This window comes from Lonchura striata, chromosome 5, assembly GCF_046129695.1.
Source record: "Lonchura striata isolate bLonStr1 chromosome 5, bLonStr1.mat, whole genome shotgun sequence".
Lineage (NCBI taxonomy): Eukaryota > Metazoa > Chordata > Aves > Passeriformes > Estrildidae > Lonchura > Lonchura striata.
In genome coordinates, this window is record NC_134607.1 from 5989987 (window position 1) to 6013692 (window position 23706).

Sequence of the window (23706 nt, forward strand, 5' to 3'; positions counted from 1 at the left end):
TCAGCTGCTCATGTTTAGTAAGGGGGTTCACTTTGATCTATTGGTCCTTGAATGTTCATGTTCATATTCTCCCCGTGTGATATACAGGACACCGGTCTTCTCCCAGCATTTTTGGTATTTGCAAAGATATATAAACTTTATTCTGTGTTGAAATTTTTTTTCTCCTGGAGTATTGTAAATGCAGGTGAACCCAATGGGGAGAAATGATGATGTCTGACTCAGTTCAGAAGGCTGAATTATTTCTTTATTATAACTATGTTAAAATACATTAATATGCTTTATAAAAGGAGGATACTAAAACTACATATTACTTTGATTATAACACAACTTGTGAGCCTCTCTGAGAGCCCAGCTCCAGGTGGGTTGGATTGGCCATCAGGCTCAAACAATCCTCACCAGAATCCAATCAAGCACTCACCCCAGGGAAACAATTCTCCAAACACATTCCACATGGGATAAACAAGGAGCAGAAGCAGAAATTGTTTCTCTTTCTTCTCTCTGTGCACCTCTATAAAAAGTCCTGAGGGCGAGAGAAATGTGCTTGCCACGCTGGAGAGCCCTAAGCATAGAGGTCCCACCCAAGAGACCTTTACCTCGGGCAGCCTTATGCCATCTCCCTTCCTGAGAGCATTAAGGTAAGATCTCAGGGGGAACTGTTTGGGCGTTGAATATTTTTGTGGGGAAATCTATCAGCAGTTCAGTGAAGAGATTCACAGGTACCAGAGCACTCGGGGAGGTGGTTCCTTTCAATGGCCACATCAAATTCAAACCAGTGACACAGGCCAGGCTGGATGCTGTCAGACTCTTACAGATGCTCTCCTGTGAAACCTGGCAAAACTTGAACAGGTATATGCAGGCAGGAGCCAAGAGACAAGACAGGATGCTGTATTGAGGAGGAACAAGGGGACAAGACCCTGGCCATGGATGCATCACTGGTTTCTTAACCTCAGAGCTATGGGGGCACAGGGAGGCTGTGTCCTTTGAATATAACAGCAGTTCAAGCAAAAAGGCTGCATGTTTTCCTTAGCCTAGAAAATTCATTGTTTTCAATCCTTCTATCATAGAATCTATTGTTATCTCCGCTGGGGTGGAGAAAAACAAGCATAAAGAAATGTAATCTGCTTCAGATGAGATCAGCTCAAACAAGAGCTATTTATACCACAGCACTGTAAGCTAGTGCCAAAATAACTGATGGGGGAAAATGATAAGAACAATGAGCACTCTGTTAACAAGGAGACACAGAACTGGCTATTACCCTGAAGGTAGCTGGACAATGAACTGGTGTTTGTATATGAAGAAATATGACAAGTTTGGGGGCTGCATTCTGGCCTTTGGTGGCTTATACATTTACTCTGTGATATTGTACACGGGGGATCAAGGATAAGTTGTTTTTTGGTGTTTCGTTCAGTGGAAAGTCTCTGAAATATCATGGGAGGTACAGCCCATCACACTGTGCTTTCTATAGCACAAGAAAGTGCTGTACCCCAGGGAGGTGTACCCAAAGTGCACACAGGGCAGGTGGTCTGGAATGGCTCAAGGGTGTGTGGGGTAGTACTGGAGGCTGGAAGGAGCCAAACCTGTTGCAGTTGCATTCACTCAGTTTTTGGGAGTGCTCCTGACACCTTCCACTCTACAAGTTGTACACAGGAGCTTCTTCAAGCACTACTTAAAACACACATTTTAATCCAGCTGCTGCTTTGGAAGGCCAATGTTTCAGCTCAAAGCAATAACACTGTGACTTGCTGTAGAGCTAGATCTCTTTTGTCTTCAGGTTAGCTATTTCAAAGAATGTTCCCGACTCCAAGATCAAGCCATGTCTTCCCACCTGCCAGCATTGCAAGAAGACAGTCAGCATTGAAATGATCAACAAAAATACCCACAACACAATTTGTCCTCTAATGAGAAAATTCTGAAGATAAAATGGTACAGTGATTTTATTAACTGAGGCAGAGCTTCACTAAGCCTTATCTTTGAGTAATTCATGGGGGTGTGACCTAGGAGCTCAAGGGAAATTTGTCAACGTTGCTTCATTCCAATATACATAGCAATCCTTTCCTTAGCAGATGCAAAAAGAAAGGGTGCAACTGAATCCAACTCTACACAGCAATCTTCCAACCTACATTCTAGCTAAGAACTATGTGTGCATTCACATTCAGCATTTGGAACTAACCCCCTTGACTCCTTCTTTGATTCTCTCACTGACTCAAGTTAGTAACCATCATCTCTGTTTAAATTGAAAATACATGCTCTGTCAATTTGATGAGCTTTGGAAAATAGAATTTCCCAAAGACATAAACCATGTCCTTGAATCAATCATCTGAACATCACAGGAAAGGATCACTACAAAGAACTACACAGCTCCACTTTGCTGGGTTTTCCCCCCCCTTTCACTGAAACAGATATAGAAAAATCATTAAGCAATGACAGCCTATATTGTAAGAAAGTAATTCATAAAGATAAAACCTGTGCATTGCAAACATCATCATTGGGAACAAACGCTGAATTTTGGTGCCACATCACCAAATGCAAAACATACACACTCGCTATCCCTGAAGAAATATCCAGCTCCTGCTAGAAAAATGTGATGATTTTTGGTACCACATACTTTCATCCCAGCACCCTGATGGATTCATTTGGTGGCTGTTCACAAGTGGTGTCCCCAGGGCTCAGGATTGAGGAAGGTGCTGTTTAATATCTTTATTGATTATCTGCATGAGGAGATTAAGTGCACACTTGGTCTGTTCAGAGAAAACACTAAATTAGGCAGGAATGCTGATCTCTTGCAGGGCAGGAAGGTCTGAGGTTCGACAAAACCACATGCTGGGTCCTGCCCTTGGGTCCCACCAAGCCTGCAGCTCCAGGCTGGGGCAGAAGGGCTGGAAAACAGGGAAAAGGATGTGCTGCACAGTGTGCCCAGGAGGGCACAGGCACCTGGGTTGTGCCTGCCATGGCACTGAAAGAGTTGTCAGACTCTTGAATAAGTTGCCCAGGGAGATGGTGGAGTCACCATCTCTGGAACTGTTCCATAGGTGTCTGAAGGTGGCACCTGGGACATGGTTTAGGGGTGATTATGGTGATGCTGGGTTGATGTTGGGGCTTGATCTTGATCCCCAAGGTCTCTTCCACCCTTGGTAATTCTGTGACTCATGGATAGCACAGGAATGAAGCAGGCACTACACTACCTAATTAACTTAAACTGCAAAATACAGAGGGTAGAAACAGCCAATTACTACTACATTTTCAGAATATAGCAACATCACCATCTCTTTGGTTTCTCAGTTAAGATGCTGAAAGGAACTCTGCAAAATGCTTTCAAAAGAAAATTACTAAATATTAAAACACCCCCACAAACTGAGTGAAATTTAAGTGTCTGCCACCCACTGTCAGCTACTTTGTGGATGTGCCAGCTACTTGCATGTGCTTTGTGAGGCTTAATCATCTGATCCTTCCCAACAAGCCCCATCATCTCCAGCCACCTCCAAGCTTTACTGAAGGTAATTGCACTTTTCAATTGGACAAGTGGCTGAGACAAAACAGTAATTCAGGGCAATTTATTACAGCTTGCATTTGGTTTTAAATTTGCTCCTTTGGTTATAGAACAGCCCATGGGCCCCAAACTTAGTCAATTTTCTAGTTGCTCCAGGTTTGACAACTTGAATTCAGCAAGTTTTTGCAATGGCTCTTGCAGGAAAGTCATCCCTCCTACCCCACATCAGGCATGATTGCAGGGACAGAACTCAGCAGGAGGAAGGGAAAATGTAAACCTCTATGGACTCTCTTGCTTCTTTAGCCTTAAACTGTCATGGACAAAAGACAATTATAGTTTTCTATTAAATGATTTTTGGCCTCAGAACTGGGTGCCTGCAGACATCAGAGTGATTTGCCAAGTCATCTTCTTTGCAAGGAGACTTCTTGGAGCCCTTTAAGTTTGCACATGCCCTGATAAATACACTGCAGTGCCAGTGCAGTGCACTGTACAGCACGGGCACTTGTGCACCCCCCTCTCTCACAGACCTGCTTCACAGGCATTACTCAGGGACCAGCTTCTGAAAACAGGGCTTTGTTTTCCCTCTTGCTTTCTGCCATGGGACCTCAGCCCACTCCAGCTTCAAGAAGACCCTTACAAATCCTTCTCCAGCAGCTATGTAGGCTGCAGAGATGGGCTGGCTGAGTTACACCTTTCACCACTGAGCTCGTTGCTGGTAAAATCACTACTGATCTAAATTTAAAGTGCTTGGACCTGTTCTTAAAATTCAAGTCTGTTACTTCTGTACAAGTTGTGCTGTCCTGCTGCAGCATTCTTAGACTAGAAGGATGTGGCAGGCACATTTCTCTCCCTCTCAGGATTTTTCATAGAGGTGCACAGAGAGAAATGAAAGAGAAAACAATTTCTATTTCTGCTCCTTGTTTTTCTGATGTGGAATGTGTTTGGAGAATTGTTTACCTGGGATGAGTGCTTGGTTGGATTCTGGTGAGGATTGTTTGAGCCTGATGGCCAATCCAACCCACCTGGGGCTGGACTCTCAGAGAGGGCCTGGAGTTGTGAGTCAGTTATGGTAGTTAGAGAAAGTAGGTTTGTAGTTTCAGTATCTTCCTTTATATAGTATATTAATAACTTTTAGCATAGCTATAATAAAGAAGTCGTTCAGCCTTCTGAACTGGAGTCACACATCATCATTTCTTCCCACTGGGTTCACCTGCATTTACAGTAGAAGGAAGCAAAGTGGTTGAGACTGCAGAGAAAATAGGCATTATTTTTGCTTCTTTCACAAGCCTGTATCAAACTTGGAGTGTTCAAAACCTGTATCTAGTGATTCCCATTCATCCCACTTCATGAAATTGCCACAAGTACCTCTTGCACTACTCAAGACTTAACTCATGGAAGAATTAAATTGCCTTTTATATATAAGGCACCAGGCTGATGCCTGCAGGTAAAAACTAGGATTAGTGTTAAAGTATACACTGTGGAAGCTTGTGCAGCACACCAACCTGCAATGAATAGAAATTTCTAGCTCTGAGAATGTTTCATGTTCCCTCGACCTTTCCAAATGCAAATATTCCCTGAGACATGAAGGAAGAAAACCTTTGGATCAGCAAAAATTGCAGATGTGAGCACTAGTATCACTTGATGCTGTGCTTGACATAATAAGGCCTACTCAGAAAGAATGCTATATTCTGCTGCCCAATTACAGAAAATACTGTGTGGTAATTTGGCACACCTCATTAACACATCAAGTGCTCAGCTCTTAAGAAGTGTATTAAGATGATGTATCTATTGCTGGAACAAAGTCACTTACACGATTCATAACATTGAGGAGAGATATCAGTTGCTAAAATAATAGTAAATGACATGAGGATTTCCTTAATAGCTTTAGAGTTCAGCCAGGCAACGTGGGTATTATAGCAATTACTGGTTATATCAATGTGTTTATCCTTTAATCTTGCTTTTTGCTAGTGCTTTGACAGAAAAGGGGATTAAATGCACTTGTTTCTGAAATACACTGTTGGCTAAAATATGGCCAACATGACTGCAGCCCAAAAAGAGCTACTGAATGCCAATTACCTCACTGGTGAAAATCAGTGTAATTCCCCAGACATGATTGCCTTAGGGCCTTTGAGGGGGAGCTCACTTGCTTTAGGGATCAGCTACACCATGACCCTTCATTTTGGGCACCAAGGTTTGAAAATGCAGTGTGAACAAGTGATGCACTGGATAAGGTAGAAGGAAGGGAGATGTACAGCCCTGTGCCTGTCTTTTTCTGCACAGCCAAACTGTGTCACAAGGCTGAATGCAGAATTATTCATAGCTGATGTTCCCCAAACCCTCACCCTCATGGGTTTTCCAGAAAAGGGTTAAAGGAAATCAGCAAATCAAAGAGTAGGACAGAAGACATGCTATTTAATTTATACTAAAATAAAAAAAAAAAAATCCTTGCAAAATCCTTTCATTCTAAGTTTTTCATTTAACACTAGTAATAAATAGCTATTTTAAACAGGAAAATGCTATTTGAAAGATTTAATATTAAATATTTTTCTGATGGTTGTTCTAAAACTTATTAATATTTAATTTTTTTATTTATTCATATTTAATTCATATATAATTTTCTAAAATAACACTAATTTATTTGGTGGTTTAGTTGCCCAGGGTTTATACTTCATGGAAAACAGGTGATTTCACCTGTTTTCTCCAGCACCTAAAATTATACAACCACTATTTTCATGTTTTCACTCCAGAATGGGAAAAAAACCTCCGCAAAACGAAATTTAAAAACCCCAAATGTTATGAATGTGGAGTGGAAGAACAGGACTTGTAAATATTCCAGTGCCAGTAGAGTTCATTTAAATGTGCACAGTATTTTTTAGGACATTTTAAGAATTTCATGGTGAAGGGATGGCCAGACTGTGGCTTGTGATACAAGTTGACATGTAGCAACTGGAGGGTTCTGTACCCTAAGTTTGGTCCTTGGACAAGTGCTGCATAACCACCTCACCAGACTATTTAAACTACTCTGTTTTCTCTTCTTTGGAGATGTTAAATTCTGAATTTACAACAGCAGATTTAGAAATAAAACTACTTTGAGGATTTTGCCCATACTCACCAGATGGAGAAAGCATATCAGATATTTTAGAAGAACATAATTGTGTTCAGGAAGTCCTTGAATGATGTGTTTGCATCTGGGGACTCATAAACAGCTCTCCACACTTTCAATGTCAAAGTTGTTCTTAACTCTGAAGCATCACAGTATCACCAAGAAATAATACCTTATTTATATCTGCAGGAATTACTTTATCTGTGAAACTGACCACAAAATTCAGCTCTACTAACCACACCACCACAGTGATAGTGAGGGTTATTCCTTTAAATGCCTTTGTCGTATTTTGTATTATCATGTATCTGGCTAAGACTAATATCCAGAGTATTTTCTCAATGCAGCAAAACACCAAAAATATTTTTTTCCACACAGGAAAGGTCTTGATTTGAATCTCCTTATCTTTCCATGCACTGAATTGTGACACCTACTTTTTATCCTCTGATTTTATTCTTGCTGAGACACAGTCCTGCTCAAAATGCTATTTTGGTAATCTGCTAATTGAAACCCCCACCCCATCCCACCCCCCCCCCCCCCCCCCCCGCCTTTTGTCCCTCCACAGGGAATTATTTTGTCTTGGCAAAACAATTTATGAGATGGCCATCTGAGTGGCTGAGAACTTTCTAGAGGTGAACCTCTGCAGGTTCATTTCTACACATGGGCAAAACCAGAAATTTGGATCTCAAATTTCTTCCATCACCTAGAGAGTCCAGGTGAGAATTACACTGACACACATTTCAAATACTCTACCAAGTTACTCTTTTTTCCCCTGCTGGAATACTGTAGTTATATTAGAACTATGAGTTTAACACCAATTTGGAGAAAGATCTGACTCTGCCAATCCTGCCTAACCTAAAGCAGATTGTTTTTGATGGCTCTTTTTTTGCATCTGTTGCATTTCTCTTTCTCTCCCTGAGAGTTCTGCACATGGATATGTGCACATGCACAAAACTGCAGCATGCTAAGTGCTCTTAGGGCACAGAATTAAATTACTGAAGCTTTATTGTGATAAACTGTGGTGACTTTTTTTCCCACTGCTAAACTATCAGTTCCCATAAAACACATTAGTCTGTGTCTCAATAAGTATTTCTGTCAGCCTTCTGCAGATTAAATAATGCAGGAAGTGTAGCAATCCTGGGTAAAAGAAATTTTGCTGGCAGTTTGCATGACCAAAGGTCATGGAACTTCTATAATTTCTTTATGTTTATAAAATTTTAATACAAGTTTATAAACTTTTTATAAGTTTATGATATTTATTATATTTACACATTTATTATATAAACTTATACTCTTATATACTTACATATACTTATGCATACTTTAAATATACTTATATATACTTTTATACTTAACTTTATAATCTTTGTATAAACTTCAAAGTTAAGTCTGTCACTCAGCTAATTTGTTTTGAAGCTCCCATCAATAACACTTAAAAAAAGAGAAAAGTTTCCCTATCACTCCAGACTGCAGAAATACTGTATTTCTGAGTTTTCAGGTTAAGAAAGGTAACAGATACATCACACACACACACACACACTCTCACTTCCAGAAAACAGAATGAGAATTTTCAAATCATCCCAAGACAGCTGTCTGTGGTCACACCTCCTCAAATCTGCCTTGTGCACTGCATTCACTGTGAAGGTTCCTTTGCTGTGGTCCAGCTTGGCTCTCAAGCTTATGATCTTTTAAAATTGGGATATCACCACAGCATCAGTAAAATACAGCAGACATCACGCTGCATGCACACAAGAAAGCCCAAGGAGTAATTCTTTTAAACTCCACTTTTCAAAATATTTTGTCAAAACTGAAAACACAGGTAAACAACAATTACATGGGATGAATGCTTTACAGGCACTTTGCCAAGCAAAACCCTCTGGTGTTCCTAGACAATGCGCTGCCCTCAGATTATTTTCCGACTTGTTCTCATTCTTTACTCTCTCACAAAGTAAAAATATCTCATCCAGAGTTAAAATCACAGCAGACAGCAGGTACAACAGATACCTGCATACCTACAATCAAGTGCAAAAAAATCCATGTCTGCCACCTACTACTTAAGAGCCTTGGTGGACAGGTACTTGGCTTTCAAGCATCAGCTGGCTGAGAATGTCAAAAAATTATGTACCTGACAAGGAATCTCTCTTTAGAAATCTGGTTTGTGGAAATCTCTTTATGATAGGGAATATCACAGCTCTGAGCAAACCTGGGATTGGCTGGGAAATAATATTAAGAGAGCCCTGGGCCCTCCTTCCTGAGGGCACAGAAGGATTGAGAGCTGGGGGAAAAATTAGTTATTTCAGTGCTTGAGCTGGGTTGTGTTTGGGTGGCCAGCACTGCTGTGCCACCGAGGATGCATGCATTGGGACAAGGAGTCTCATCACACCAGAGCCCATCCCTTCCAAGCTGCAGCAATACTGCATTGAATAGATGAAAGTTTAGGCAAAGGTAGACAAGGTTTGGAGAAAACTCAAGGGTGGTTACTGCTTTCAGAATGGTGAACATTTCATCTAGAAGAAATTCTGCAGTGACAAAGATGAGCCAACCCTGAACTGTAACCATCATGACTAAGGTTTTTATTTTTTTCCTTTAATGCACATTTGGTGTTGTTGCTTCAGAAAACTGTGAACATCTGAGCTGGCTCAGCAATTGCTGAGGGAGAAGAGTATGAAATTGGTGCAGCAGTGATGAGACAAAACACCCAGAAAGAACAAAAGCAAGACATAGAGGTTTTATGTCAGATCAAGGCAAGAATAACTAGTCATTGGTCCCTAACACAACAGAATGATGGCCACAAACTTTCTGTTTCTTTAAAATCTTTAAATGGGCCCAAGAAGGCACCAGGATGCAAAGCCTTCCTCATATACACTGCCAAAAGTTTAACTTCATTAACATTTCAGTGGCTATATTCTCACTCAATTTCTAGGTAATTACAGATGTAAGAGGTAGCAATGTTAGTGCCTCCCTCAGCCTCATTATAGCTCTCTTGACTCCTGTGATTAGTGCAATATCCTTTTAGTTATACATGCACTGTGGCTTAGAAAGAAACAAATGGCAAAGAAAAATCTGCATGATAAAAGTTGCCTAAACTTGCAGCATCTCTTGATCAAGCATGCAACACACTTGCAGGAAAGAAAAGACTAACAGCAAGGAATTAATTTAATGCAGATAATCCTAAAGTATGATTTTTTTATACATTAGAAATTATCATTATTTGCTGCTGCTTGCAAGTATAATCTTTAGATGAGACAATCCAAGTTCTTGTTCTTACAGATTGGCAAGGCACCATTGATTTCAGTACAAAACAGCAGCAGCCCTGCAGGAGCACTGATTCTCTGCAGCATCATCATGATGTGATAATGGCCAGAAGAAATATTGCCTGCAGCAAATCAAGGTAGGGGGAAAAAACCACACATTGACTTTAGCTTTTCTAAAAGGGGAGTTCTAATATACTCCTTGTGTGTCAAAGGATTTTATTTCATGTATTTAAACCCTAAACACTCGGAGCAGCTATTAAAATTGGTCAAAAGCCTCACTCACTTAAATGGGAGCATCATCAAGACTTTAATGTGTTTGGAAGCTGTTACATCTTTATTATTGACAATTTAAGCTCATGGAACTCATTCTCAGCCTCTCTAAAGTTGCACTGATTGCATTTTCTTACAGCTGCTCACTCCAGAGAAACCAAATAGCAACCCAGCGGTTTTTTTTAAATGTTCTCTAATTATTATTGTTAGCCATAAATGTGTTTCTGGTTTCAGTGTTTAAATAGCAAACTGATTATTTACAGCACTTGCTCCTGTTGAGAACTAATATATCTGTCAGAGAGGTAAAACAAATAACTAGGCTGTAATTTGTAATAATAAACCCTACACATCAGTTTCTTTTTCCTAGGGAAAAAAAGGTACAATTGTACAGTTTTTGCACTTCTACCATCTTCTGTAGGATTCCAGTTTCCCTTGAGGGAAAGGTTCTGTTCTCAGTAAGATGAACAAGGTTCTCAAAAAAAAAAAAAAAAAAGGTATTTTAAAATAGGATATTCCCTGAGAGTCACATGCAAAGGGTTGTGAAGCATGGGGGTGAGCTGGGCTGTGTATTTTCAGAGCATTTCACACTGTGGGACACAGCTTTCACTCTACTGGACCTGAGGTGACATAAAATGATCAGGCCATTCCTTCAGTTAATGTCAATCAGAGCAGCTCCAAGGTTTGGTTTAGAATGCATTCCTCCTCCCTGGCCATCCATACACAGCATGGACAAGCAGAAGGATCCTGATGGAAAGGAAAGTGCTCTGAAATGTTCATGGTAACAATTGAACGAGCAAAAGCTGCGCTGTTGGGGCAATTTGGAACATTTTCTCTGTCCCCTTTCCCCCATCCATGGCATTAGATAGAAAATGTTTCCTGTCTTCTCACAAAAGATATTTAATTTTAGATTTAAAAACTAATCAGATGAAACAGAACAATGTCAATAGCTAGTCAAGGTCAGCTCTGTGTGCTGTATTTGAGCTCAGCTGTGACTTTTCCTCAATGAGAGAGGCAATCGGGGGCAGCTTTCAGAATTAATCCAGCCCAGCACAAACAGGTAAATTACAGATTTCCAAGAAATAGATTCTTCTTGGAATACAGTGATCAGGATGCAACTCTACCCGAGAAAAAAGTGAGGCAAAGTATATGAAATTTGCCACATACCAGATGGATATTCCTGAGGGATATTTAACTGGTCATATTTGAGATGTTGTCCCAGGTCACCTGAATAGTTCAAGTAAGTGATCTTTTTCCCAAACTTGTGGCTAAAAAAAAAAAAAAAAATTAAAAAACCACAAAGTAGTATAAAAATTAGCATGGAAGGAACATTTATAAAGGGTTTATTTTCTAATGCTGCAAAAACGCAAGTGCTGATGCAACTCAAAATTAGACTGCAATTGAAGCAGTAGGAGACATAAGAGATATTTCATTTCAAATGATCAAACACTTATAGTGCATGCCTGAGAGTCTGATTTGAGTCAAAACAACTAACTTCCATCTGAATGTTTTGTGATTTGCACAGATATGAAAACATTGCTTTAAAAAGCACTGGAAACTAGGTTTCACACAGCATCGGACAGCTTACTAAAAGAACTGTTAACCTTTGAGAGAATGTTAACCAGCCAACAGAACTACACGTTTGTATTATGTAGGTATTCCACTCTGCAAAGAGACAAAATAATAGGGATGTAGAAATAAACTACAGAGTAGTAGAGCAACATGTAAAATTTCCAAAGCATTAATCGTGTATAGCCTTGACGTGCTGGGCCATCAGCTTTACCCCTGTTGCAAAGGCCTGGATAGCTTCCAGGAAACACCAGGAATACTATTTCTTTTCTACAAGCTGTAAGAAATAGGCTTGCAAATTTGAAGCCCCACTGAGTTTTAGAATAAATGACTCTACAAGCTGAAGTGCTCAAAGGGTCAGGGACATGTTTGCATATATGATCTGAGGTAATGTCTTATTTTGCCACAACACAAAATGTCTGAACTGTAGTGTCAAGAAAAATAGTAGGTGCTGATGGTGAAAAGTGCAGTTTGCTGCAACTTTCATAGTAAAATTGCGGGAAAACTCTGGCATGCATGAGTTTATCCCTGGATTGTCCAATCGCATGCACACGCTCCCTCTAGAGGCACATGGACCAGGCACTTCCCTGAATTTTGCCAACAGGAATTTTGGCACTCTGTGCTTGCACAATTTCAGAGCTCTCCGGAGTGTCTCTTATCCAAAAGATCCCGAACTTCCAACATCTTTTCTCAGCCACAGTTGAGCACACAGCTCTGTAACTGATCACCTCTGGTAATAGAGGACATGGCACAGAAGGCACAGTATGTAAAAAAAGTCATGGGCAATTAGGAATAAGTGCTGCTCCTTAAAAATGCTACATCACTACTGCCACCTAAATGTATATTATTTTCATAACAGGTTCTGCTAGCTCATAGAAATATGGTCTTCCTATTATCTTGCACTTTGGAGAAAATACTCTTGGCTTAACACATTACCTTCTTGCTTGTTTCTTTTGGGACTGGAAAAAAGATCAATCAACTTCAGGAACTTGAAAATTTTCAAGTATTTACATTTTCTTAAGCACTAACAAATGACAGTATGCTAAAATACTTCATTCTAATAACTCTGTCATTTGTCCAGTTTTTAGCAAATAGATTGTCATGTTAAAGTACTGAGGTCATGTGCCAACAGGTACCAAACATACTAGCAGACCTCTGAAAAATAAATACATGCCTCTTATTATAAAATCTATTTTATATCTGCTATTTTTATTTGCAACACTATCTACAAATGAGTCTGGGCTATAACTCAGCAAAGCTAGGAAACAAAGTCTAGAGGATTTTTCTCCCTTACTTTTTGTGAACTGGATTCATATTGACACTTAACAGCATGATTTGCAAAGATAATATTAGCCTAAACTCGAGTGAAAAGGTACTATGAAAAAATTTTAAATTGTACAACTCTAGTAAATTAGCAGTATTAATAAGTTTTAGTGTTTGATGAAAGTATAATTTCACCAAATTGTACACGGGCCATTTCACACTTCGTAAGTAACCCAGACTTTTTTGACAAACTCAAACTACAGTCAGCCTGAAAAAAAGGGCATGGCTGGATATTAAAACATTTTAAGAAGTAAAGAGGGTTTTCCCCTAGATTCAGCTGCTTCCTGCTTTCTGGCTTGTGGATCTTTTCAGCGTTTACTCATACTTTCAATGATTTTGTCAGTCCCAATGTACAAACAGCTTTGTTGCTGTTGGTCCCAGATTTAGAAAACAGAGGATGGAGTGTTACTAAATTGCACTCAGAACCAGTATCCAGGTACACAGGGGTAAAAGTCGAGTAAAAACAGAAACAACCAGCTGTGATGAACACAGGGTGATCAGAAGGTCAAGATGAGGATGCATCTGAGATGACAGGCATTGGTTTGAATCATTTATGCTTGATATGAATGCTTAAGTGTGTCAGGATCACTCACTTTTCAACTGGCAGTGCCTTTTCCAAGACAAAAAAAAACCCACTTAGACTAAGATCCAGGGAAATAAAGTATTTGCAATGGGTACCTGTAAAGTCATACTTTTTAAGAATTAGTGGGCAATTATTGCAGTATGTCAAATAGTACCACTGCTGTCCACTGTAGCTCCACTGAGGGAATTAACAGGCACTCATAAAATCACTGGTGTCCCAAAAACATCTGCTTGGAGCTGTCCCCAAGGACCTCTCAACTAACTCTGAGCAAGAAGATGGTCTTGTCAGAGTATTGTAATGTCCATCAAGAACTTTTCTGGGTTCATTGTTGGGTTTTGTTAATTGTTTTGTATGTTTGGTTTTTTTTTTTCCTAGAAGGTTTCCATACATTCTAAGGCAAATCAGGAATTACCAAACAACCACAAAAATAAATCCATCTCCATTCCTGAGACATCATCAGGTACTGGACATCGTGTTCTGTCACACCTTTCCCACCACTTCTCTGTGTCCTAAATCAGTGACATTTCTTTTTCTGCCAGTTAAAATAAAGATCTAGAGTCAGCTTTCTTGTTTCAAGAACAGCATACTATGGAATGATTTTTAGCTGTAATTAATTTTTTTTAAAAATTCACATGCAATTTAGTTACTGTGATCTGTCTAGAAGTTAAATTTCACTTTTCTACTGAATTAGCTTTCTAGCACTCAGAAACTGTTTTTTTGGGTGGTTGGATGGTTTCCAAAGCAAACATACCCTGAAACACTGCCTTCCATTATCCTCCTGCTGCCACAGAACAAGCTGCAGCCACCACGTGGGGCTGTTCTTGGTGTTCTGCAAACACAGACCCAGCAAGGGGAAAGGTGCCTTTGTTTCCTCAAAATGCTGATGTATTTTGCTACACCCAGCCTAATCAGAGCTCTCTGCAAAAACTGGTTTTTAGGTTAGAGCCAGGTTACTGATCTGTCTGGGCTGGGACTGCATTAACCAGAGTCAAGGGGTTCTTACACCCTCCTCATCTCTCATCAGCATCTCCTGGAGCACCTTCAGGGCCTCGGGACAGAGGAAGCAGCTCACCGGTGAATCCCTTGTCTACCCTGGGTCTCCACTCACTGCTGGTGAGTAAGGTGAATTAACCCCTCTGACAGATTTTCCTTAGCTTCAGGAAGAAACAGAGATCTGGACATGCACGGATGTCCTCCTGCATTATCAACAAAATAAATTTGGATACTGCCTTGGTTTGGAAAGACAGGTTTCTGCTAAGGAAGGCAGGAGCCTCCCCTCAAATGGCAAAAATGTAGAGTCCCTCCCTCTGCATTGTTATAAATTTGAAATTAAAGGGGGCTCTCAGGGAAAAATATGGGAGCAGGAATAACAGTTCTTTATTAGGGAAGAAAATAAAAACAAACAATGCAGTGACCCAAAACAACACTGACAGAGTCAGAATACAGCCTGGCTCCCTGCTGGACAGGGTGTTGGCAGCAGTGTAATTGGGAATTGTGGCTGCAGTCCTCCTCCAGTGCCAGGTGTGATCCTGTAGAAGAGGTGAAGGCTTCCTCTGGAGATTCAGTGGAAGAGGCAACTGTTCCTCTGAGAAATCCAGTTAGAAAAAGCCGTGCTGGTGTTCAGAAACTCAAGATTATATCCAGGTAAGATTGCTTGGCTCTTCCCTCTGAGTGGAGCATCTCACCATGGGATGCTGTCACTTTTCTCAGTCATGCAGGGACATTCAATATCCATTAACAGCTGATGTCTCCGTGGGGGGAGGATTGGTTTGGGGAAGAGATAAAGAAAACTGCCCAATGAAGACAAGGTAACTGCCACACCTGTAACAGATGGCAATTGAATACATCTTGCCTCGCAGTCTAGGACAGATACACGAGGAAGCAAACTGGAAAATCAATCTCCCCAAAGCCAACTGCACAATGCCAATATAAATTTCCAGTACTTCCCAAAACCGCTTTTGATGAACTGTGCAGCAGCAGTATGGTCACCTCAGTGTTCTGTTGCAAGAATCTGGCTGTCATTAAAAGAAAAAGGACACAGGGGAATACTTGTACAGCTGCTTTGCACCTTATTCAAGTGAGGGTTGGATGTCACTGTTGTGCTTTGGTGCATTTTGTGCTGCTGCAATTGACTGTGACAAATAGAGGGCAGCAAAGAATCCTTTTGAGAGGAAAGTAAAAGGAGCAATCAAATGTGCCAGAGCAGGGTGGGCAATAGGCTGAAATCAGAGCACAGAGCAGGGTATTGGTATTTGTGTGCACCCTAGAACTGCTGTGTGTGTCACACCATGCAGTGCAACGCTGCAGGAAGATCTAAGTTTTCACAGAGCTCGTTCAGTGGATTAAATCTCACATTTGCACAGCTTTGAAAATGGAAAACAGCATATAAGGCTTTTTCACAGCATCTAACTTGAGCTCCTCGAGGACAATCTTATTAGGCTCCACCCGGAGCAGTGATTTTCAATTTCTTTTCGTTGCGGTCCTTAACAATCTCTTACTGCAGGTGAAAAATGCTGTAAGCTGAATTCAAAGACATTGTGAAAATGTTTGCTGTTCTGAGGTACAACCTTGCAACCTTACAACCTTAGAGGTACCCGTGGAACACAGGGTACCTCTATTAAAGATTATTGTTGAGGAAAAAATCACTCTAACCACGATGTGCACTTCACAGGAATTTAAACCCCCATATGGCCACCAGCCTTCTCCTTTCCTGAGAATGAACAACTTGCTCACAGATTACCTCGGTGCAAATTCTTATTCATCTAATTAATACTGGCAGAGATGAGGGCTATCCTACTCTGGTTTTCTCATTTGTTTGTTCTCTTTCATCTGGCCTTACTCAGATCAGACACACAAACACTTGGATGAGCTGTGCTCTTGACTTGTCATTTTTTCACAACACTTTTTAAGCACCCCAACTCTCTCCAAGAGATGTGTAGTTAAGGTGACCTCGCTGTTTCCTCAGTGCTCTGTAAATGATAAATTTATTTCCTTACAATTTATTTGAGAGGCATCAGGAGTTACTGAAGGGACATTTGAGATGAGATCAGGTGGCTGCAGATGGAGGCTCCAGCTTGTGTTTGTTCTTTAGGCACATCTGACAATGTCATGTGTGAATCTGGGTGACAGTGCCACACCCCAGCTAAAGAAACCCTCAAAACAAGGAACGAAAGGGATGAATGATCAGAGTGGTTCAAGAGGATTGGGAAAATCAGATAAAAAGAGTTTATTCAAAAGGTCTACAAGTAGCTTTGGTGCTTATGCATGGGCTTTAATTTTTTGCACGATTTGTAGATTCATGATGTATTGCATGATTTCAGTGTCTTCTTACAATACTAAAATATAACTTTTCTTCACAAGATTATTAAATATTGTAGCTAGTTTGTACTGGGTGAAATATTCCCCCCCTCAAACACTTGAATATTTATGCTGTAGTAATACAAGTAACACCCAGTCAAATTTACTTAAGAAACCTCAGTGCTCATTAAGAGACAAATGTCCATGATACTTTAAAAATCCCCAAATGTTTTATTTCATACTAAAGTAGACTACTGGCAGCACTATTACTCTAATGTTGTTATTGCTAGCAGTGAAAAATTAGAAAATAATACTTTTTTTTTAATGCCATGTTCTGATTGACACTTCATATTTCAAAATGCAATTTAAAAATGGCAAATTCCCCAAAGCAATTTTCGTCAGTGACATTTTCTGAGCTCTGCAAAACAAAACCAAAGAAAAACTGATTCCACAAACTGATTTACATTCATCATTTAAACAAAGACAAATTTCAAAACTTAACCAAAAACTAGAAATGCAAATTTCAACCAGTCCTACTAATGAATCTCTGCAGAATGCTCTATTTTATTTTATAGCTAAATTATACAATAGAACCATATGCTCTTGAAAGGGACCTAAAAGCTCATCTTGTTCCACCCCCTGCCATGGGCAGGGACACCTTCCACTATCCCAGGTTGCTCAGAGCCCCATCCAGCCTGGCCTTGGGCACTGCCAGGGATGGGGCTGCCACAGCTGCTCTGGGCAAAAGAAGCTGTCAGGATGGGATCCCTCCTGGCTTTTTTTCTAAAAGAAGGGCTGCAATAACTTTATCACTTGGAAAATGTTCCTGCACTGGAATTAATTATGATAAGAGATAAAGTACAAGCCAACCTTTTAGAATTTAATAACAGCTACGGAGTTGGTATAAATTGCTTTAAATATCTGAAAATTTTATCACCTCTTCCCTCTCTGCTGAGGAAATTGAAACAGCTGGGAGTGCTAGGAGAATGACAGAGCTGGGTACAGAGAGCAGGCATCACGACTCCCAAGTCTTTGTGTTCCTTGGTCCAGTGGTTAAAGTGCAGGTAGTAAAACTAAATGGAGCATGAGGAGGCTTTTATTTAAACACAATAGCTCAAGAAATTAATAGGAAACATATTCCCATTTAGAGAAGGTGCTTTAGAGTTGAATTGATTCAGGAGCGATGCACATGAAATCTTTTCTCTTTAAAAAGATTTGTGTTCAAGCTATTGAGCTTTTAGAGCTTGTGTCATAGTACTAATAACCCTTATTGGGATCCAGGGCTTTAGTGGTAAAATTAAACTGTGTTCAACACAGTGCTGTGAAACCATTTCTGAGATGAACAAGGGAGAAATAATCCAAAACTAAATCAAGCAGACATTAATCTGGCATTTAAAGCAGGTCAGACAAAGCAATGCATTTTAAAAAATATTTTATTCATGCTACTTCCTTCCCCTCTCTCCACCTCTGTTTGGTATACACAAATGATTGAGTCACACAAATTTTGCTTCCAGGCAATCTAACTCACAGCAACAAGCAGAACAATTAGGAAAAAAGCCATTACAATAATAATCTAGAGAAGGAAAGTGCCCTTCTTACAGAATCCAGCATAATGGGGCTCCAAGGGCAGAGGATGCCCCAGCCCAAAATTTTAAATTAGACTCTGAGACTGAGATGCAGTTTGTGGTAGCTAGAAGTTGCCAAAATATATGGTTAAACATCATCCCTCAAGTGGTGTGTTTAATTTGCTCTGCTAACTGGTCCCTTGAACTCACAGCAAGATTTCAAAAGCTTCTTTATTTGGGGCCTGTTATCAAGTTATTCAGGCATCTTGTGCCCAATGATGGTTTTTCAAGCCTGTTTTTAAAAATTTATTTAATGGATGTACATATTTTTCCTCAATACATTTAATAATGAGTTTGAAGCAGTTTTTATAAGCTGTCTCCTTTTTCAAGCTGCCAAAGCACTAGGCAGAGATTTCCAAGTCCTAGTTCTGAAAGTCATGTTCAAGATTTAGTTCTTGTTAATATTTCCACTGAAATCATAAGACAATTTTTACCTACCTTTCCTTAGGGCCCTGCTGGGATGTGCATGTCCACAAAGATATACTGTCTCCTGGGCAAATTCCATGGAATTTCAGAATGATACAAACAAGATTTTTCACACTATTTGCAAAAAGCTGAGAACCTGCTTGCTTGGATATATGCATAGATTCACTTCTTACTAGATGAGGAGGGAGTCTTACGTATTTATAGCAACAGCTGTTTTCAAAAATAATGTGGACCTTGATCCAAAAGACCTTTACATCCTCATATATTAAACTGTACCCAGGTGTACAGTTTTTCCTAATACACTGGTAAAGGCTCACCGTTTTTATTTGTCAGGAAAAGTGCATGTCAGAAAAATGCCTACAAGTCTTCATGTTTATTTTTACATCATTTTTGAAGTGCTATGGCTTTAGTAAATACAGCTATGAAAACAAACTTTGAGTGACTATATTCACACATTGAGAGTATTTTTAGAAGTTTCCTCTGCTTTAAATGATCTATAGCTTTAAAATAAGGTCTCTGGAAAGCTAGAGCAACATATTTGAAAAATGGTAGGGAGATGAAGAAGAAAAACTTTCTGGAAGTAAACAGTTACAAAAATTCCTGTAAAAGCACATTGATGAGTCCTCCTGCCATATTTATGAGGCTAACAGATTTTAATATATTCATTTTCTATTGGGAGAAACTGAGGCTCGAATAAAACAAAGTGCTCACGGTTAATGTACAACAGTCCCATCCCCTGGCAGGAGTGCTGCCTTGGAAAGAGCAGAAGGTTTAAGGGGTACATCTCCCCCAGGGAACTGATTCTGCCAGAATCCTTATTAAACAGAGTTAATGCTGCACAATTACAAGTCACTGCTGTGTACGTGCATTTTTGCTTTTCTGTGGAACAAAGAATAATGCTGCTTTATATGCAGAAGGTTTTAGATCTCTTTTTCAAATGTCTTGGAACTTTGCAGTGATTAATAGACAGCATATATTTGCACTGCAGTTTAAAGTCATGGCAGGAGTGCTCTTTCTTTTTTCTCAGAAGCCACATATTCCACATATGTCTCCTCAACTTTCATGTTTTTACTGAAGCCATGGTAATAGCAAGTCTTTAGCAGTGGGATTGGTTTTGCATGTAAATTCAATCTTGAAAGTATTATGAATGAAGAAAGACAAATTTCATATGAAGCATCTTAACAACCTCTCTTTCAGTTTCCCATGTCTTCCATTGTAAACATATTGCTAATTCTCTACTCCTCCATATTAACATTTCAAAATTTTAGGATAATCTTTTAGTAAAGTAGACGAAGAAATTTTTTTTAATTTAAAATCTAGAATCTAGAGCTGTTTGTATGGATTGATTTTTGTTTGTTTTATTCCTTTCTGTTTTCCTTGGGAGTTCAATGGTTCAGTTTATTTATTTATTTTTATTTTCCCCAGTTCCCTTTAGGAAAATCTTATTAACATTCACAAAAGAAACAATAATGTGCCACGGAAGCCATATGAAATTCTGCTGAAGAAAATGTCACGCTAGGAACAGAGTGAATAATGATGACTGGAGTTTCAAAGGCAGACGACTGGTATGGATGAGGATTGCAAGGAGTTCAGGAAAAGAGAGGCTCCTGCTGCCAAGTAGATCTCCCCCTCAGGATGGAAAGCTGTCATCCTGCCTCCATTAGGATTTCCCTTTCCCTTTCCCTTTCCCTTTCCCTTTCCCTTTCCCTTTCCCTTTCCCTTTCCCTTTCCCTTTCCCATCCCATTCCTTCTCTTCTCCCTAACGTTGATGAACATTCAAACAATGCTTTTTAAACAACTTTACAGCTCCAATAAATGTCAGACATTTGTCCTGAAGACTCCGAGCTGGCTGCTGCAGGAAGGGTTTGAGTGACACCTGGGAGGTCGCTCAACACCCATTTATTTTTCTTTTCTTCAGCCTCTTTATTTTTCTTTTCTTCAGCCTCTGCCTTCAGCTCCAAACTGCTCTAAACAGGGAGGCTGAATCATGGGATGCATTTTCCACCCGAAGGGAAAGGGGGAGGGAATTGTTTTCTCCAGCTTCTTTCAAAGCTGGATGATAAATAACTCTCTTTTTTGCATCAGACCTCATCACTCGGCTTTCTGCATTGCAGGGTTCAGTTTCTAAGCCATGTCTTGCAAAGCTTAGCCTAGGTGTTGTTTGAAAAAAGAGATGGGATGCTCTGGCCATGTCAGATAATACAGGAATCCACCAGGCATCTCTGGTGCTGCCTAACATCTTCTGTGGGTCTCTCCAACCTCTCTGCTCATTAAATCCTTTAATTGAACTAAGCTTCACCTTTCCTACTCCACACACAGTGTTTCCTGGAGGTTTTGGTGATTTTTATTTTTTTTTCCCCAAGCATCCTCTTGGACATGATGGAATAATTCAGCTCCAGCACTGTCTCCCCTCCCAAATTTGGACATATATTCATCTTTGCTATGAAATCTGATCTTTTTACTCTAGTTAATTTAGAAGCAGAAAATGCAATCCTTCAAAAAGCCCAGATTGCTGAAATTGCCTCTGCTGTCTAGAATACATTATATAAGGACGTCTAAACTCAAAAAGAGCTACAAACAACAACAAATCTTCTTAAAGTTTAATTTCAAATATAATTGTTCTTTATAATATTTTAACCACATGAGCAGTGAAATCAGTAGAAGATTCTGGCTTTGTTGGTTTCATTGCTTTATATGCTTGTTATTTGTAATTTCTGAAAGTTAATTTCCTCTCTCTGTCCTTCTTTATAATTATAAACAAGCAAATTTGCCATTCTCTCAAGCTTCTTTCTTTTTCGCACAAACAACATTTTATGTGAGTAAAATGAGCATTCTCAGTGACCAATGACAAAATCACACAAGCACCTTGGACTTCCTTTTTGCTTTATTTTTCTTTGATTTTTTTTCTTTACATTTTTAAGTGCTAAAACTCAGTCCAGATTTACCTACTCAGAAACCTTCTGAGGGCCATGCTGGCAGAGTCAAAATGGTAGAGCCTGACCATCACCACAATCATCAGTGAAGGTGTTTCCAGTGGAAGAGTCAAACATCCTGGCTGCCCAAAAAGCACTTGCTAACCCTGGTCATGCTGTGCTGTAGTAACTAAATAAAACAGCATAAAAAAGAATGAAGCAGCCAGTTTGAAATGGACTATCACTGTAAGCTATCAGGGAGATTTTCTGAAGGCAAAATGATGATTTGTTGATATGATAAAAACATTTCTACCAGACTAAAAGAAAATAGATCCTGGGTCACATGTGAGAAATAAATATTAATATCTAGCTATTATCTCTTTGTACTCAGAAAGTCGTTTCTGTTTCAATGTTTTTACACATATATTCTTTTTTCCACAGTGTTGCTGTTATGTGGTAATTGAAAGGACAAAACAAAACCATCCAGTCATCTTTCAACAACTTAGTCCAACTGCCCAGATTACCACAGGTACTTGAGCTCTCTCATCTTTGTCTCAGTTGCATGTGATGTCTTCTTTTTGTTGTGGTCCTCATTTTTATTTTTGCCAGTTCACAATCAGAGCCCTTTGAAAGAGGAATAGCTAAAATAGCTGAGGGTTTATTGTAAATGCAGGCGAACCCAATGGGGAGAAATGACAATGTCTGACTCAATTCAGAAGGCTGAATTATTTCTTTATTATAACTTTGCTAAAATATATTAATATACTATATAAAAGGAGGATACTAAAACTACATACTACTTTCTTTAACTCTAACGCAACTTTTGACCCTCTCTGAGAGCCCAGCCCCAGGTGGGTTGGTTTTGCCATCAGGCTCAAACAAGCCTCACCTGAATCCAATCAAGCACTCACCCCAGGTAACCAATTCTCCAAACATATTCCACATAGGAAAAACAAGGAGCAGAAAAAGAAATTGTTTTCTCTTTCATTTCTCTCTGTGCACCTCTATGAAAAATCCTGAGAGGGAGAGAAATGTGCTTGCCACTAGGGTTCTTTTGAATTCTGAAAAATTGAAAACTGAAAAACCTTTGATCCTGATTTTTTCTGACGACTCATTTCTTCTCTCCTGCATAATGAGCGATTTAAAGTTCCTTTTTGTTAAACTATGGCTATCTTAGTTCAGCTGTGTTTACTGCGATCTGAATATCTTCCTTCAGTGGAAACAATGCTTGAAGGAAGCTCATCAGGGCAATTTAGGCTGCCTGAAAATTTGATTCCTTAGGTTGAATCATTTGCTATTACAGGGTTCTATTTTGTTAAGTTCTCCACACAGCCTGTGGATGTTGGGAAGTGCAGCTTCCATAAAATACACACATCTTTCCACTCATTTTGATTCCTTTTTAACAGAAGGATGGTGATCTGCTCAAATATATTCCTGTCTTTCTTCTTCCTGTTGAATTAGCTTGGGCAAATGCTGGGAACAGAGGTCTCCAGAGGCAAAGGAATTCTAGAAATCTTCTTGAGAAGGCTCCCCCCCAGGTCCCGCCTTTCCTAAAAGCCCCATGCACACCGATGTTGGGCCTGCTTGCTGGGCAGCTACAATCCATTATTACAATCCAAATTCTGACCTATTTAAACAGGATAATCCTAATTCTTGCTGAGTTGACTTCGGACTTTACAATATTACAGCTTGAGGTTATTTTTAATGTTGTTTTTTTCTCTTGGTTCTCTTTTTGTCTCATTGTCACTGTCTCAATTTTACTTCAGTCTTTTCTTACAAAAAACTCGGGGAAAAAAAAGATCTTTGAAAGCTTGCTGAGATCACAGAGCCTGTGTTTCTAGAGGGTGGGCAGTGGTCAGGGAT

General features: G+C 39.6%; 1 protein-coding gene across 1 annotated transcript in view; it reads left to right on the forward strand.

Moving 5' to 3' along the window:
- The first annotated feature begins 14487 nt into the window (after positions 1 to 14487).
- Positions 14488 to 23706, forward strand: part of LOC110470362 (fatty acyl-CoA reductase 1) — a 133586-nt gene continuing 124367 nt past the window's right edge. The window contains exons 1-2 of the mRNA XM_021529907.3: positions 14488 to 14696; positions 22285 to 22372. The gene's annotated coding sequence lies outside the window, so the exon portion shown is untranslated. The remainder of the gene's footprint in view (positions 14697 to 22284; positions 22373 to 23706) is intronic.